Genomic DNA, 13538 nt, shown 5'->3' with positions numbered 1-13538 from the left:
TTAAAGGCATTATATCACACAAGTAATGTACAAAGAATGCAAATAACACTGGCAAGATTAAATTAATCTAACTATATTTTAGATATAAGGAGTTCTGGTAGCGTAGTGGTTACGAATCGGGATGCAAACCTTAAGGTCAGCAGTTTGAAACTTCCAGCTGTTCTGTGGGAGAAAGATGAGGTTTTCTGCTCCTGTAAAGATTTACAGCCTCAGAAACCCTGTACCGGGTTGCTATGAGTCGGAACTGACTCCACGGCACATAATAACAATAACAACAACATAACATATACAAATGCTATACACTACTGTTAATTATTGCTAACACAATATGGTATAACATTAAAAAATAGGAGCATAGAACCATTCATTAGAAAATAATTTAGAAAACACATATCTTGTTTATACTAGATTAAAATAATTTTCTTGTAGATTATGAATAATTAATCACATATTTTACATATAGTTATCTAATTTGGCATGTCACATTTTTATTAATGGGAAGTTGACTGCATTGTTGGGTAGTTAATTGAATTGTCAGCCATTGTTCCTGTACTGAACAGGGAGAAGAGGAAATCAGACATAACAAAACACAGGCAGTACTTTAAAGCCATTTGAGAACTATAGAAGGATTGCAAATCAGATAAATCAAAATTCAAAATAAACAAAACCACTCTTAGCTGAGCAGAGAAATACTAGCAAAGTGTTACATTATGCTGAGTGAAATTAGTCTATAAGAAAAGTACAGATATTGTGTAAGTTCTAGTGTGGTACCATAGGATAAGCACTGGAACACAGATCGGTTTGAATAGTAAGGTTGGCATTTCAAACTCACCAGCCACTATTTGGAATCCCTATACATTGTTGCTCTGAGTTGAAGCCAACTCCACAGCACTTAACAACAGCTATTATAAAAAGTCAAGGAAAGATGTACACACAAAAAGAAAAAAAAAGTTATTTTGTGGCATTTGGCAACTCAAGGTAGAAACTTCAGGACATCTGCTAGAAAAAAAGCATGATCAGCATTTAAGTGGTCTTTCAAGGCTGGAAAAAAAATGGAAAATTGAAATATATGGTCAATTTACCCTCCCCCCCGCCAGGTAATACTTAGTTCTGAACAATTAGAAAACTGGGGAACTAGGTGAGACACTTTTAAAAAGCAAAGCCACTGGAGCAGTCTTCAGCGCCCAGTATAAAGTCCAGAGTTAGGGTTGAGCAGGACAGCAAGGGAATTTTCCTCAAACAATACCAAGGTTGCCACTTGACTTGTCAGATTTGGAACCGAAGTCCTTCTCTTTCTAAATTTATGTATTGCTGGATTTTCTTTAGGAATAAACATGCATATTCAGGAATTTTAACCAGAATAAGATTTCATGTAGTGAATTGTTGTTATCAATGCTAAGTGCTGTCTAATCATTTCCAACTCATAGCGACCCTGTATAGCTTTCTGAGTTGTGACTTGTGAGTTCAAACCCACTGACCTTGAAGTTCAAACCAACCTTGTGGTCTAGTACTTATCCTACATGGATTTACAAGGACTTAGAAGTGCCAGAGAAATGAAAGTTGAAGAAGCAACTGCTATTTTTTAGGACATCAGAAGGTGAGAGAATTGCTGAGAGCTGATGCCAATGATTCCATTTTACCATATCACAAAAATATATATAATTCACAGAAAGATGATCCAGAATCTGCTGGATGGACTATGACTGCTGAAGCTGCATTGGTTTCTCGTTATCATCTATATTCTACATCACACAGATGCTTCTTGTTGGTAAGACTTAAGCTAGGCATACACTGGCTAGGAAGTCCTGGAAATGTAGCATCTAGACTTAGAAGTGAAAAAGAATAGTGCCGACATCCCAACAGTCCTCTAGCACTGTACGTCTCTTAGCCTGTTTTTCATTCTTACTCATCCTTCTAAACCACAGTTATACAGCTGTGCTTGTTGTAAAGTACTTTTGAGCCGGTTCTGACTCATAGGGACTTTGTATAGCGTTTCCAAGGTGGGTTTGAACTGCCGACCTTCTGGTTAGCAGTCCAATTCTTATCCTACACCGCCAAACCAGGAGTCCATACAGCAGCATACTTCTGCCTAATAAGATGTAAATACCCTTTTACACATGAATAGACATTCACCCTTTTTCCAAAGAGAAAGGTCACATACGCTCACTCATCACTTCATCATCTAAATATCATTGCCATTAGTATCCATTCCTAGAGCACATAAATTATCTTCTAGTTTAGCCATAATATCATTTGGATATTGTATAATATAAATATCAATTGATTATATTATATAAATATATTGTCTAAATATAATATACAAATATATTGTATAATATATATATATAAATTATATAAATATAAATACAAAAATAGCCACTACTACTACTTATTATGTGAAATAGTAGAAAAGGGGACAGAGGAAAAAGGCTGATGAATACCAATATGCATATAAAAATGCAGGGAAAGCTATTCATATTTGATTACAGTCATTATTTCTGTAATCGTTCATAAGATATTTATACCTGTTATGTTTATTTCTCTTGTTAACTCTCAATATTCCCTGTGTCTTCAACCAGCAAAGTATTTGGGTGGGGTTCTTCACTTGGCAAGAAAATTTAGTTTTATTCTTTATAGGTTTGAGCATTTAATGATCTTAACTGTGGGGTTTGTTTTGTTTTGTTTTGAATCTGCCACTAATTTTTTGCACTTGACAATATAGTAACTTCCCAAGACTCAAACCATAGCAAATGAATTATTTGGAGACTTTCTTCACTGAAAATGCATATTGATTTTTCTGTTTGATTAATAATTTTGTTAGTCTTAGAATTACAACTTAGAGGGAACTTGTAGTGCATTTCTGCTTTGAAATAACTTTTAGTATATTTCTGCTTCCTTATATTTGTAAGTTATCTATTTTCCCCTCTTTTTCAGGAACTTTTATAGTATTTTCTTAATTCCTACTTCTAAAATTTTACAATTAATAATTTGATGTTGCTGTTGTTGTTAGGTGCCAACAAGTCAGTTCCTTCTCACAGTGACTTTATACACAAGAGAACATACAATCATTGGTACGCATGAGCCCACTGCTGATGCCACTGAACCATTCCATCTCTTTGGGGTCTTCCTCTTTTTCACTGAATCTCCACTTTATCAAGCTGTTCTTCTCCAGGGACTGATCTCTCCCGATAATATGCCCAAAGTACGAGAGACGAAGTCTGGCCATCCTGACTTTTTTTATTTTATTTTAATTCAACATATTTTTAAATTCTCATTTAAAAGTCTGAACAAAATGACATCACATTTCATACTATTGCTTTCACATAAAAACTCATCTGTCTTAATGTCAAAAATCAATTTCTTTAAATTTCCAATCGGTGCCTTTTTCCCCTGGGAAAGCTACTGCTTAGTTTTTGGATATTTGGTTTAACAGAAATGTAGAGTCACTCTATGATCATGTGGTAGTTGTGTTTTACCTGAACATTTCTAATTTTTCCTCATCAAATAATTTACTCAGAAGAAAAAATTAGTTCAAGACATGATTCCTTTCAGATTGTAACAATTCCATTAATCTTCACTTACATTTTTTATTGAGAGATTCATACATATGAAAATGGACATCCGGCCACCCCAGACTTATTCATGGTGAAGTAAGAGCATTTATCCTGAGAAAATAGTTACTGGTATCCAACCACAATTTTAAGAAAGATAATAAACATTATTGCCATCTAAGCCAAACCTCCTCTCTTCTGTGAAATAGATAGTAACAGTTTAAATTTTTCTGCTCTGGCAATGAGTGGTTCACTCTTCACACACATGTAACACTTCTCCTTTAAAGCAAATCTTTCTTCATGTCCTACTTCACTTAATGCTTTTAAAGGGGAGACAGAGAACATGAATAATTATGAATACTGGAATAAATATAAACAATATATTTTTCATTGTTTTCACATAGAAAAATACAAATACGAGTAGGTCTTAAAATGGAAAAAAAAAATAGTAGGATGGGTTGTTGTTGTTGTTGTCAGGTGCCATTGAGTCTGTACCAATTCATAGTGACCCTACGCACAACAGAATGATACACTGCCTTGTCTTGGGCCAACCTCACAATTGTTGCCATAATTGAGCCCATTGATGCTGCCACTTTGCCAATACATCTTGCTTGGGTCTTCCTCTTTTTCTCTGACACCCCCCCCCCACACACACACACACCTTACCAAACATGATATACAAGAAAAAGGTTCTGTTTTCCAAACAGTAAATGGCACTGATATATGGGTCATATCATCATTTTTAGGTGCAAAAAGAGGTTGGTATAGGTTCCTTGATACGCCCTAGTTTCTATCACTTCTTTAAGGATTGTCCTTCAGAGCAAATCTAAATGGTAACTCATAATTTTAGACTATTTTCTCTCTGTATTATACAAAAAATTTACAACATTGGATTTCTTTTTGATGCTAAAGCAAACACATAATTTTCTGCTACTATAGTGTCATGATATTATATCATTACTTTGGCTTTTTATTATTTTTTTTAAAAGCCAGAATCTAAATCAAATGATGAGTTTTAAGACTCCATCAAATTTTAACATGCATATGAAAGAAAAGTAGGAAGGCAGGTACAATTATTATATTTTTCTTTGTTTGGATGTATGTCATTGTCATACATCAATCAGAAGGCTCATTTCATGGTTTATTTAACAATGGTGACATTCAGCTTGGCTTTCAGATGACCAAATTTCAGAATTGACTGGGGGCTTTTAGATCATCAGTTCAGTATAGGTCTGAAATAGTTACTATTTTAAGTAAAAACAGAACCATATCTGTAATGTACAAATGGAGGTGGATTTAAGTAGCATACTATTAGGAAATTTTTATGATAATTGTTTCTTAGCATATTAAAGGACATAAGTTATTTGTTTTTTAACTCCCTAAAAAGGAGAAAATGTAATGACTTTACGTTTCTTCTTCCATACTCTAATCATTCTTTCATGAAGTGCACTGACAAAGGTTTAATTATCAACTTAAGATCTCAGCTGTTGAAAGATTAAAATATTCTGGTCATGGTACTTGCAGGGAATCCTCTGCATGTAGCATTGTTTCTGTTGCTGGTTGTAATGGCAAGGTTTGCAATTGGGAAATCTGAGGCATCTCCAGCTTTACCTTGTTCCTCTGCTTTGAGAGAAGTAGTGTTTAATTCTTTGTGGGAGTTCTACTATGAAAACTTTTTTTTATATTGGCTGAAAGAGATCTAAAGACAGATGCCTAGAAAGTGTGAATTGCAACGAATTTTTGATACCTATGTAGGTGCACAGAGGACACACAAGATAGAAAATTCCTTGACATATCTAAGAATAGCGTCTTATGGGAAGGTACTCATGTCATGCTGAGTGAAGCCGATAAATGTATAGAAGATACTATTAAAGAAAAGACTATTAGCCCTGAGAAGAATTCCAGTTTTAAAATCTGCATGAAGACTTGCTTACTGCAAATTCCTAGTTATAAACAACTTTATGTGGCTGTTGAAAATGAAAGAAAAGAGCCACATGATTCTGATAACCTACAACATTAAAAGCTACTACTCATGCTTTGGCATCTTTTAATGCCCAAGAACAAGTTGAAGGATACAATCTCCAAGCAGTGGAAACACGTTGGTTTCCAGAGTGATAGTCCCAAAACAGACTTCAGACTTCAGAGACACGACATACGTGGATTAATGAATCTCGTGTATTTCATCCTGACTTTTAAGGAACATTCTAATTATACTTCCTCTAACACAGATTTGTTGATTCCTCAGGCAGTCCATGTTACGGTATTTTTAATAGTCTTCTCCAGTACCATAACACAAATACATAAATCCTAAAATCTTCTTATTCATTGTCCAATTTTCACAAGCATATGAAACTATTGAAAATACCATGACTTTGGCCAGGCTCACCTTAGTCCTGAAACTGACATATTTGCCTTGAACTCTTTAAGGAGGTCTTATTCAGCAAATTTCCTAATGCAATACATGGTTTGATTTCTTGATTACTGCTTCTATGATTCTTGATAGTGGAGGTAAGGAAAATGAAGTGTTTGACCGCTTCAGTGTTTCTCTATTTATAATGATGTTATTTATTGGTCCTATGGTGAGGATTTTTGCTTTCTTTACATTGAGGTGCAGCCCAAACTGAACTGTGGTCTTTGATCTTCATCAGTAAGTTATTTTGAGTCCTCTTCACCTTTCAGCAATAAGGTTGTATCATCTGCATATTGCAGTTTCATAATAAGTCTCCCTCCAATCCTGATGTGATGTTCTTCTCAATACAATCCAATTCTTGGGTTATTTGCTCAGCATAAATATTGAATAAGTATGGTAAAAGAATAAAATGCTGGTTCATACCTTTCCTGATTTTAAACCATTCACTGTCTCCTTGTTCTGGTAAAACTACTGCCTCTTGTTCTGTGTATTTGTTCCTCATGAGCACAGATAAGTATTCTGGAATACCCATTTTCAACATTATTGTCCATAGCTTGTTCTGATCCTACAGCCAAAAGTCTCTGCATGGTCAGTAAAGCACAGGATAACAACTTTTATGTATTCTCTACTTTCAGCCAAAATACATCTGACATCAGTGATGCCCTGTCTGAAACTAGCTTGCAACACTGGCAATTCCCTGTAATGTACTGTTGCAGCCATTTTTTTAAAAAAATATCTGGATTAAAATTCTTATCTAAAATACTAACAAATCATTGTTTTTGAAAAAAAATAGAAAATAGAAAAATTTTGAAATATGAAAAACCAAACTGAATGCTGTGATCTAATATCTCAATTAGGCCAAAAATTATGGGGGGGGGGTAGGGAAACAGCTCAGTTTTGACACTATAAGAATTTCAAACAGCAAATAAAAGCAGTTTTAAACTTCTTTTAATGTTGTAATACAATACATTCAAAATATATGTTTAATAAGCAAAATAAAGTGTCATCTAAAACTGTTGATAAAGTGGTTTTTACACAAATAACAATAAAAGAAAACTGTGTGCCTCTGACAGGTGAAGGAAACACTGCTGTCACCTGGGAGAGAGCTCAGGGAGGTAACTGGTTACCTACCACTCCCTTCATCTCCCTTGCCTGTTGCAGCCATTTTTTGTGTGTGATGAAAATGTGTTTCTGCAAACCAGCAATTTATTGTTGCAGAGGTAGACTTCAACCTTCTTTCCTCACAGCTTTTAAATTCCTAATCCTTAATCACCTGTAGGTTTTGAGATAACTTAAAGACGAAAATGTATTTTGAAATAAGAATACTATTTTATAAATGTATTACAATGTCATGCAGATAAAAGTTTTCAGTTTCATAATAATGATTTGAATATTTCTATTAAGAATTGCATCATTTGTTTTCAGTTTGTCATACTATGGTGACTTATGTATTACTCTGATACTGGAAACTATGCCACCAATATTTTGAAAACCAGCAGAGTCAGCCATGATGAATAGGAGTCAATGAATCTTCCAGTCTAACACAAACTAGGAAAAAGAAAAGGTAGACTGCGTCTAAAGAATCACTTAAAACCTTATGAAAATCAGTGAAATATTGTCACATATAATTCAGGAAAACGAAAACTTTATCAACAGAATCAAAATATTGTCAGATAAAATGGCAGAATTTGAGTCCCTCAGTTTTAAATTGTCCAAAAATGAAATGGAATGCACAGGCATCGATATCCTAGGTATTAATGAAATTAAATAAACTGGCATCGACCATTTTGAATCTGACAATCCCATGATATACTATGTAGGAATAACAAATTGAGGCGGAAGTATGTTGCATTCATCACACACAAAAAAATATCAAGATATGTCTTGAAGTACAAAGTTGTCTGTGATAGGAAAATATCTATGTGCTTCCAAGGAAGACCAGTTAATACAACTATTATTCAAATGTATATACCAACCTAGGAGCGTTGGTAGCATAGTGGTTATGAATCGGGCTGCGAACCGCAAGGTCAGCAATTCAAAACTATCAGCTGTTCCGCAGGAGAAAGAGGAGGCTTTCTGTTCCTGTAAAGATTTATGGCCTCGGAAACCCTGTACAGGGTAGCTATGAGTCGGAATCGACTCCATAGCACATAACAACAACAACATATACCAACCAGGAGTCCTGGTTTGGCACTGTGGGTTAATGCGCCAGACTACAAATCCATTTGAACTGCAAGGTCTAAGACAAACTTGGAAAAAGGAGAGGTAGACTGCTTCTAAAGAATCACTTAAAACCTTATGAAAAGCAGTGAAATATTGTCACATATAATTCAGAAAAATGAAAACATTTTGAACATAGAAAGCTTATAAGTCCGTCTTTGCCTATAACTGATTGAAACTCCTAAAATGGGGCTACGACAGGCCCAGTGAAGGAGGCTTCCTGCAAAGCCTCTGCAATACATAAGACTATAGGTAGAAACCTGAACCATATCCAGATCTCCAGAGATGGGAAATTTCCACTTGAAAGGATGAGAAGACCAGCCTGGAACAGCTAGAAGAATAGAAACTTCTTGAAAGAAAGACCTACAGGAAAAATACAAAACAATAGAGGCAGACAGACTGTTACTACAAGAACAAACAAGTTGTTTGCCCAGGAAACATTAAGGCAAGTAATCGGGTCCCATCAGTGCAAACCCCCTTCCAAGACTAAGACTCAAGGGGAATATATGTTCTGATTGGTGACCATGCTCGTCACTGACAAGGGGAAGTGAGGGAAAAACAACAATAAAGTGGAGAGCTAAGCCCTACAATATGGAGAGTGAAGCGTTCATCTTATAAAAAGAGAAGGCATATGCACATGAACACCCACACTTGCAGATAATACCCACTTGACCTCGCTTCAATGACTGGATGATCAGAGCTCAACCAGAAGAAGAAAGAAGAGGAAAAAAAGAGTAATCTGATGCAATTTGATGAACTTGACCTACACCTATGGATGCAATAGGTCAAAAGAGGGAACAAATTCTTACAGCAGGAATCATCCCCACGCCCTCCACACACAGAGTAGACAGGGATGGGCAACTTGGACATTGGCTACAAAGGCAAGAAGAGACTGGCTTACAAGCTTTCAAGAGGGAACCTAGAGACAGGGGGCCTAGAGGAAGGCAGAATCTCTAGTGAGTAGCATCCAATCTGCCTAGGTGGAGTTGATGAAATGAAATGCAGATGGGTCTCTTCTGATACAATAGTGAATAATTGTTATCAGGACAGATTGTGACGGTAGGAAATGGAAAGGTAGACAAGTGGAAGTGATTAACTTTTCAGTCTAGGAGTAGAGGTCCCTAGGACCATCAACAGAGAAGAGCTGAGAGCAGGACCCTACCCAGAGAAACAATGATGCCTGAGATGGAGGCAGAGACAATGACGTGGTGCAGTGGAGCAACTGGGGGCTTTAGGTCCAGAGAGCGAGAGCGACTGTGTGTGCTGAAGACTGGGGCGGGGGGTGGGGGGAGATAGTGTAGGGAGCAGGCTTGCAGGGTATACCCTTTGGTTGGTTGACGATGCATGGAGGGGATTATAACCATGGCAATGATATGATGTACGATAGAATGAATGTAAAACTAATGTTCTCCCATGTAAACTATCATATAATTCACAATAAAACACTGAAAAAAACAAAAAACATTATGAACAGAATCAGAATATTGTTGGATATAATACATAAGCCACCATAGTATGACAAACTGAAAGCAAATGATGCAATTCATAATTAGAAATATTCAAATCATCACTATGAAACTGGAAACTTTTATCTGCATAATATAAACAGGGTCGCTATGGGTTGGAATCGACTCAACAGCTCTCAACAACAATATACCAACCTCTAAAGCCAAAAATGATGAAATTGAAGATTCTCCCAACTTCTTTGGTCTGAAATTGATCAAACATGAAATCAAGATGTATTAATAATTACTACCAATTTGAATACTAAGGTTGGAAACAAGAAGGATCAGTTGCTGGAAAGTAATACCTTCATAATGGAAATGATATTTTTACTACATGATAGAATTTGCAAAACCAATGATTTTTCATTGCAAATACGTTATTTAAACAACATAAAAGATGACTATACATATGGACCTTACCAGATGGAATACACATAAATCTAATTTAATAAAACTGTGGAAAGAGATGGTGGGAAAGCTCCATATCATAAGACAAAACAATGCCAGGGGCAGATTGTGGAACAGACCATCAATTACTCATATGCAAATTCAGGCTGAAGCTGAAAAAAATTAAAACAAGTTCACAAAAGCCAAAATATGACCTTAATATATCCAACATGAATTTAGAGGTCATCTGGAGATGAGATTTGATGCATTAGACTCTGCTGACCGAAGACTAGAAGAGTTGTGGAGATGACATTCAGAACATTGTACATGAAGAAAGCAAAAGGTCATTAAGAAGACAAAGAATGAAAAGATAAAAATGGTGTTAGAAGAGATGGTGAAACTTGCTTTCCAGAGTTGTTGTTGTTGTTGTTATGTGCCATAGAGTCGGTTCCGACCCATAGCGACCCTGTATAGGGTTTCCGAGGGTGTAAATCTTTACAGGAGTAGAAAGCCTCATCTTTCTCCCGCGGAGCAGCTGGTAGTTTCGAACCGCTGACCTTAAGGTTCGCAGCCCGATTCGTAACCACTACGCTACCAGAACTCCTTTCCAGAGTAGAGATGTTAAAAATGAATGGGAAAAAATGAGAAGGTAAAAGAGCTGAAGGGAAAACTTCAAAGGGGCCAATTTGAGAAGAGTAAGTCATAAAATATAAGGAAATGTGCAAAGACCTGGAGTAAGGAAACCAAGAGAAGAACATGTTCAGCATACATCAAGGTGAGGGAATTGAAGAAAAAAATTCAAGTTTCAACTTGAAATATTGAAGGCTTCTATAGCCAAACTATTGAATAAGGGACAAAGCATAAAAGGAAGATGGAAAAAATACACAGTCACTGTAAAAAAAGAAATGGCTAGTGTTCAACTATTTCAAGAGGTACCATATGATTAAGAGCCAATGAAACTGAAGGAAGAAGTACAAGGTGCACTGAGAGTATTGGTAAAAAACAAGGTTCCAGGAAATGATGGAATACAAACTGAACTCTTTCAACAAAATGTTGCAGTGCTGGAGGCACTCATTATGTCAAGAAATTTGGAAGACAACTACCTAACCAACAGACTGGAAGGGATCCATATTTGTGCACATTCCAAAGAGAGAGACAGGGGACACAGGGAATGTGGAACTTATCAGATGATATCATTAATATCCCATGTAAGCAAAAGTTTGCTAAAGATAATTCAAAAACATCTGCAACCATACATTAACAAAGAACTTCCAGAGGTGCTCACTGGATTTAGAAGATGACATGGAATGAGAGATATCATTGCTGATGTCAAGTGGATCTTGGCAGAAAGCAAAGCTTACTAGAAAGATGTTTATGTGTACTTTATTGACTATTCAAAGGCTTGCAATTGTGTGAATCATGACAAACTATGGACAGCACTGTGGAGAATGAGTATTCCAGAACAGTTGTGGTCATGGGAAACCTGTGCATAGACCAATAGGCAGTTGTTTGAACAGTACAAAGCAACAGTTGATGCTTTAAAATTGGCATAGGTGTATGCAAGGATATTATTTTTTTTCACCATACTTATTAAATCTGCAGTCTGAGCAAATAATCTGAGAAGCTGCATTATATAACTAAAAATGTGGCATCAGGATTGGAGGAAGACTCATTAACAACCTTTAATATGCACGGTGATTTCTATAGGATAAGCACTGGGCTGCTAACCATAAGGTGAGTGATTCAAACACTTCAGTCGCTCCTTATCTATACAGGGTTGCTATGAGTCAGACCCAACTCAAGGGTACTTTCATTACTGACAACAGTCGCAAAAATAAATAGAGAAAAAACTTAACGGGCTGTGAGTTAATGTTAATAGTAGTGGAATTACTTGGAAAAGGAGTGTGAGAAAGATTATACAATATGAAGAATTTAATCAATATCATATATACATTTACTGTTGTTGTTAAGTGCTGTCAAGTCAGTTGCTACTCATAGCAACTTTGTATAGGGTTTCTGAGGAACAGCTGGTGAGTTTGAACCATGAACTTTGAGGTTCAGATTGACCTGGTAGTCCAGCACATTAACCCACAGTGCCACTCAGGACACAGATACTTTCTCTATAAATCAGCACAGACACACACACACACACACACACACACACACATGCAGTTCCTGTACATTTGGCAGGGAGGAATCCTGGGACAAAAATAAAATTCTTATTCTTTTATTGAAAGTTATGCTCTGTGTTTTATGACATCTCTTGTAGACCTCTACCCGTGTCTTCTAAATTTTCTTCTTGTTCAAAATATCCTTGTTGAGTGTTTTTTTAAGCAATGTTGAGGTTAGGTTTCATTTCTAATTTGGCATTGGTTATCAGCAGAAGTCATGCACTCTATATATGATTTACATTTTTTTAAGAAAAATTCCAACATTTCAAAATAATACAAAATACTGTTTAAAAAACACTTAATTTGTATTTGTCATTGAAAATGTAATACAGCAAGTCATATACCAGTTAACAATTTCTGTACATATTATTCAGTGATATTGATTACATTCTGCAAATTGTGTCATCCTTCTCACACTCCTTTAAGCTCACTTACTTGTTGTTACTGTTGTCAGCTTGATCCCTTACAGTTAATGACTCGCCTTCATGATGTCTAGGGGTGTGGAGGAAAGACAACATAGAGGAGTAACACAAATGTAACACAATCCGTACTCATAAACCAATGGATTTGCCAACTTCCAAATAGCTATTATACTTCTATGTTTTGTTAGAAAACTGACAACTATAAAGGCCAAACTGATCTTGAATACTAAAGTTCTGGGTTCAAATCCTGAACACATTTAAGAGAGACTCTGGGCAAACTGAGAATATTTTCACATTTCTTCACAAAATTGTAGTACTTGTATACGGCATATATTCCTCTTAGATTTGTTTTGAGGGAGGAAAACAAAGAAAACAAATGAACTCTCAAAAAGTACTTGGATAAACTGCAGTGCATCTTCTGCTATGGTATTCTTAAGAAAGAGAATAATATTGCGTAGCATCTGTGAGATGCAACACTTAGGAAAAAATGACACAAACAGTACAATTTAGAATCCAATGCCATGTAATTTAGCGCCACTAATTTGTGTGGGATTTTTTTTTACTAGAAATGTCTGCCAATGGAAAGTAGCGGTAAAGATAATTGACTTTGAAAGACTTAGATCTGTAATTGACATCTCTTTCTTCTATTTAGCAATAATTTGCTTGCTGAGCTTGCAGTTTCTTATGGTTAAAAACACCTGTTCAAAAGGTTGTTGAAGAGTAGTGTTAAATTGTATGATGAACTGGTAGTAAACTTTCAAACATGGCCTTAATAAATTTCAGCAATTATTTTATTTGCCTAAATTAATTAAAACCGTTGACAAGCTTTTTCTAAAGATATCAAAGTCTTATAATGGAATCAAAATACTCAT

At 35.8% G+C, this 13538-nt stretch overlaps 1 pseudogene; it reads left to right on the top strand.

Annotated features, from left to right (window-relative positions):
• Positions 1–5062: 5062 nt before the first annotated feature.
• LOC102812216 lies at positions 5063–5754 on the top strand (annotated as a pseudogene).
• Positions 5755–13538: the final 7784 nt, after the last annotated feature.

The sequence above is a fragment of the Chrysochloris asiatica genome, unplaced genomic scaffold (genome assembly GCF_000296735.1).
Source record: "Chrysochloris asiatica unplaced genomic scaffold, ChrAsi1.0 scaffold00017, whole genome shotgun sequence".
Lineage (NCBI taxonomy): Eukaryota > Metazoa > Chordata > Mammalia > Afrosoricida > Chrysochloridae > Chrysochloris > Chrysochloris asiatica.
This window is presented reverse-complemented; position numbering and strand designations above follow the sequence as displayed.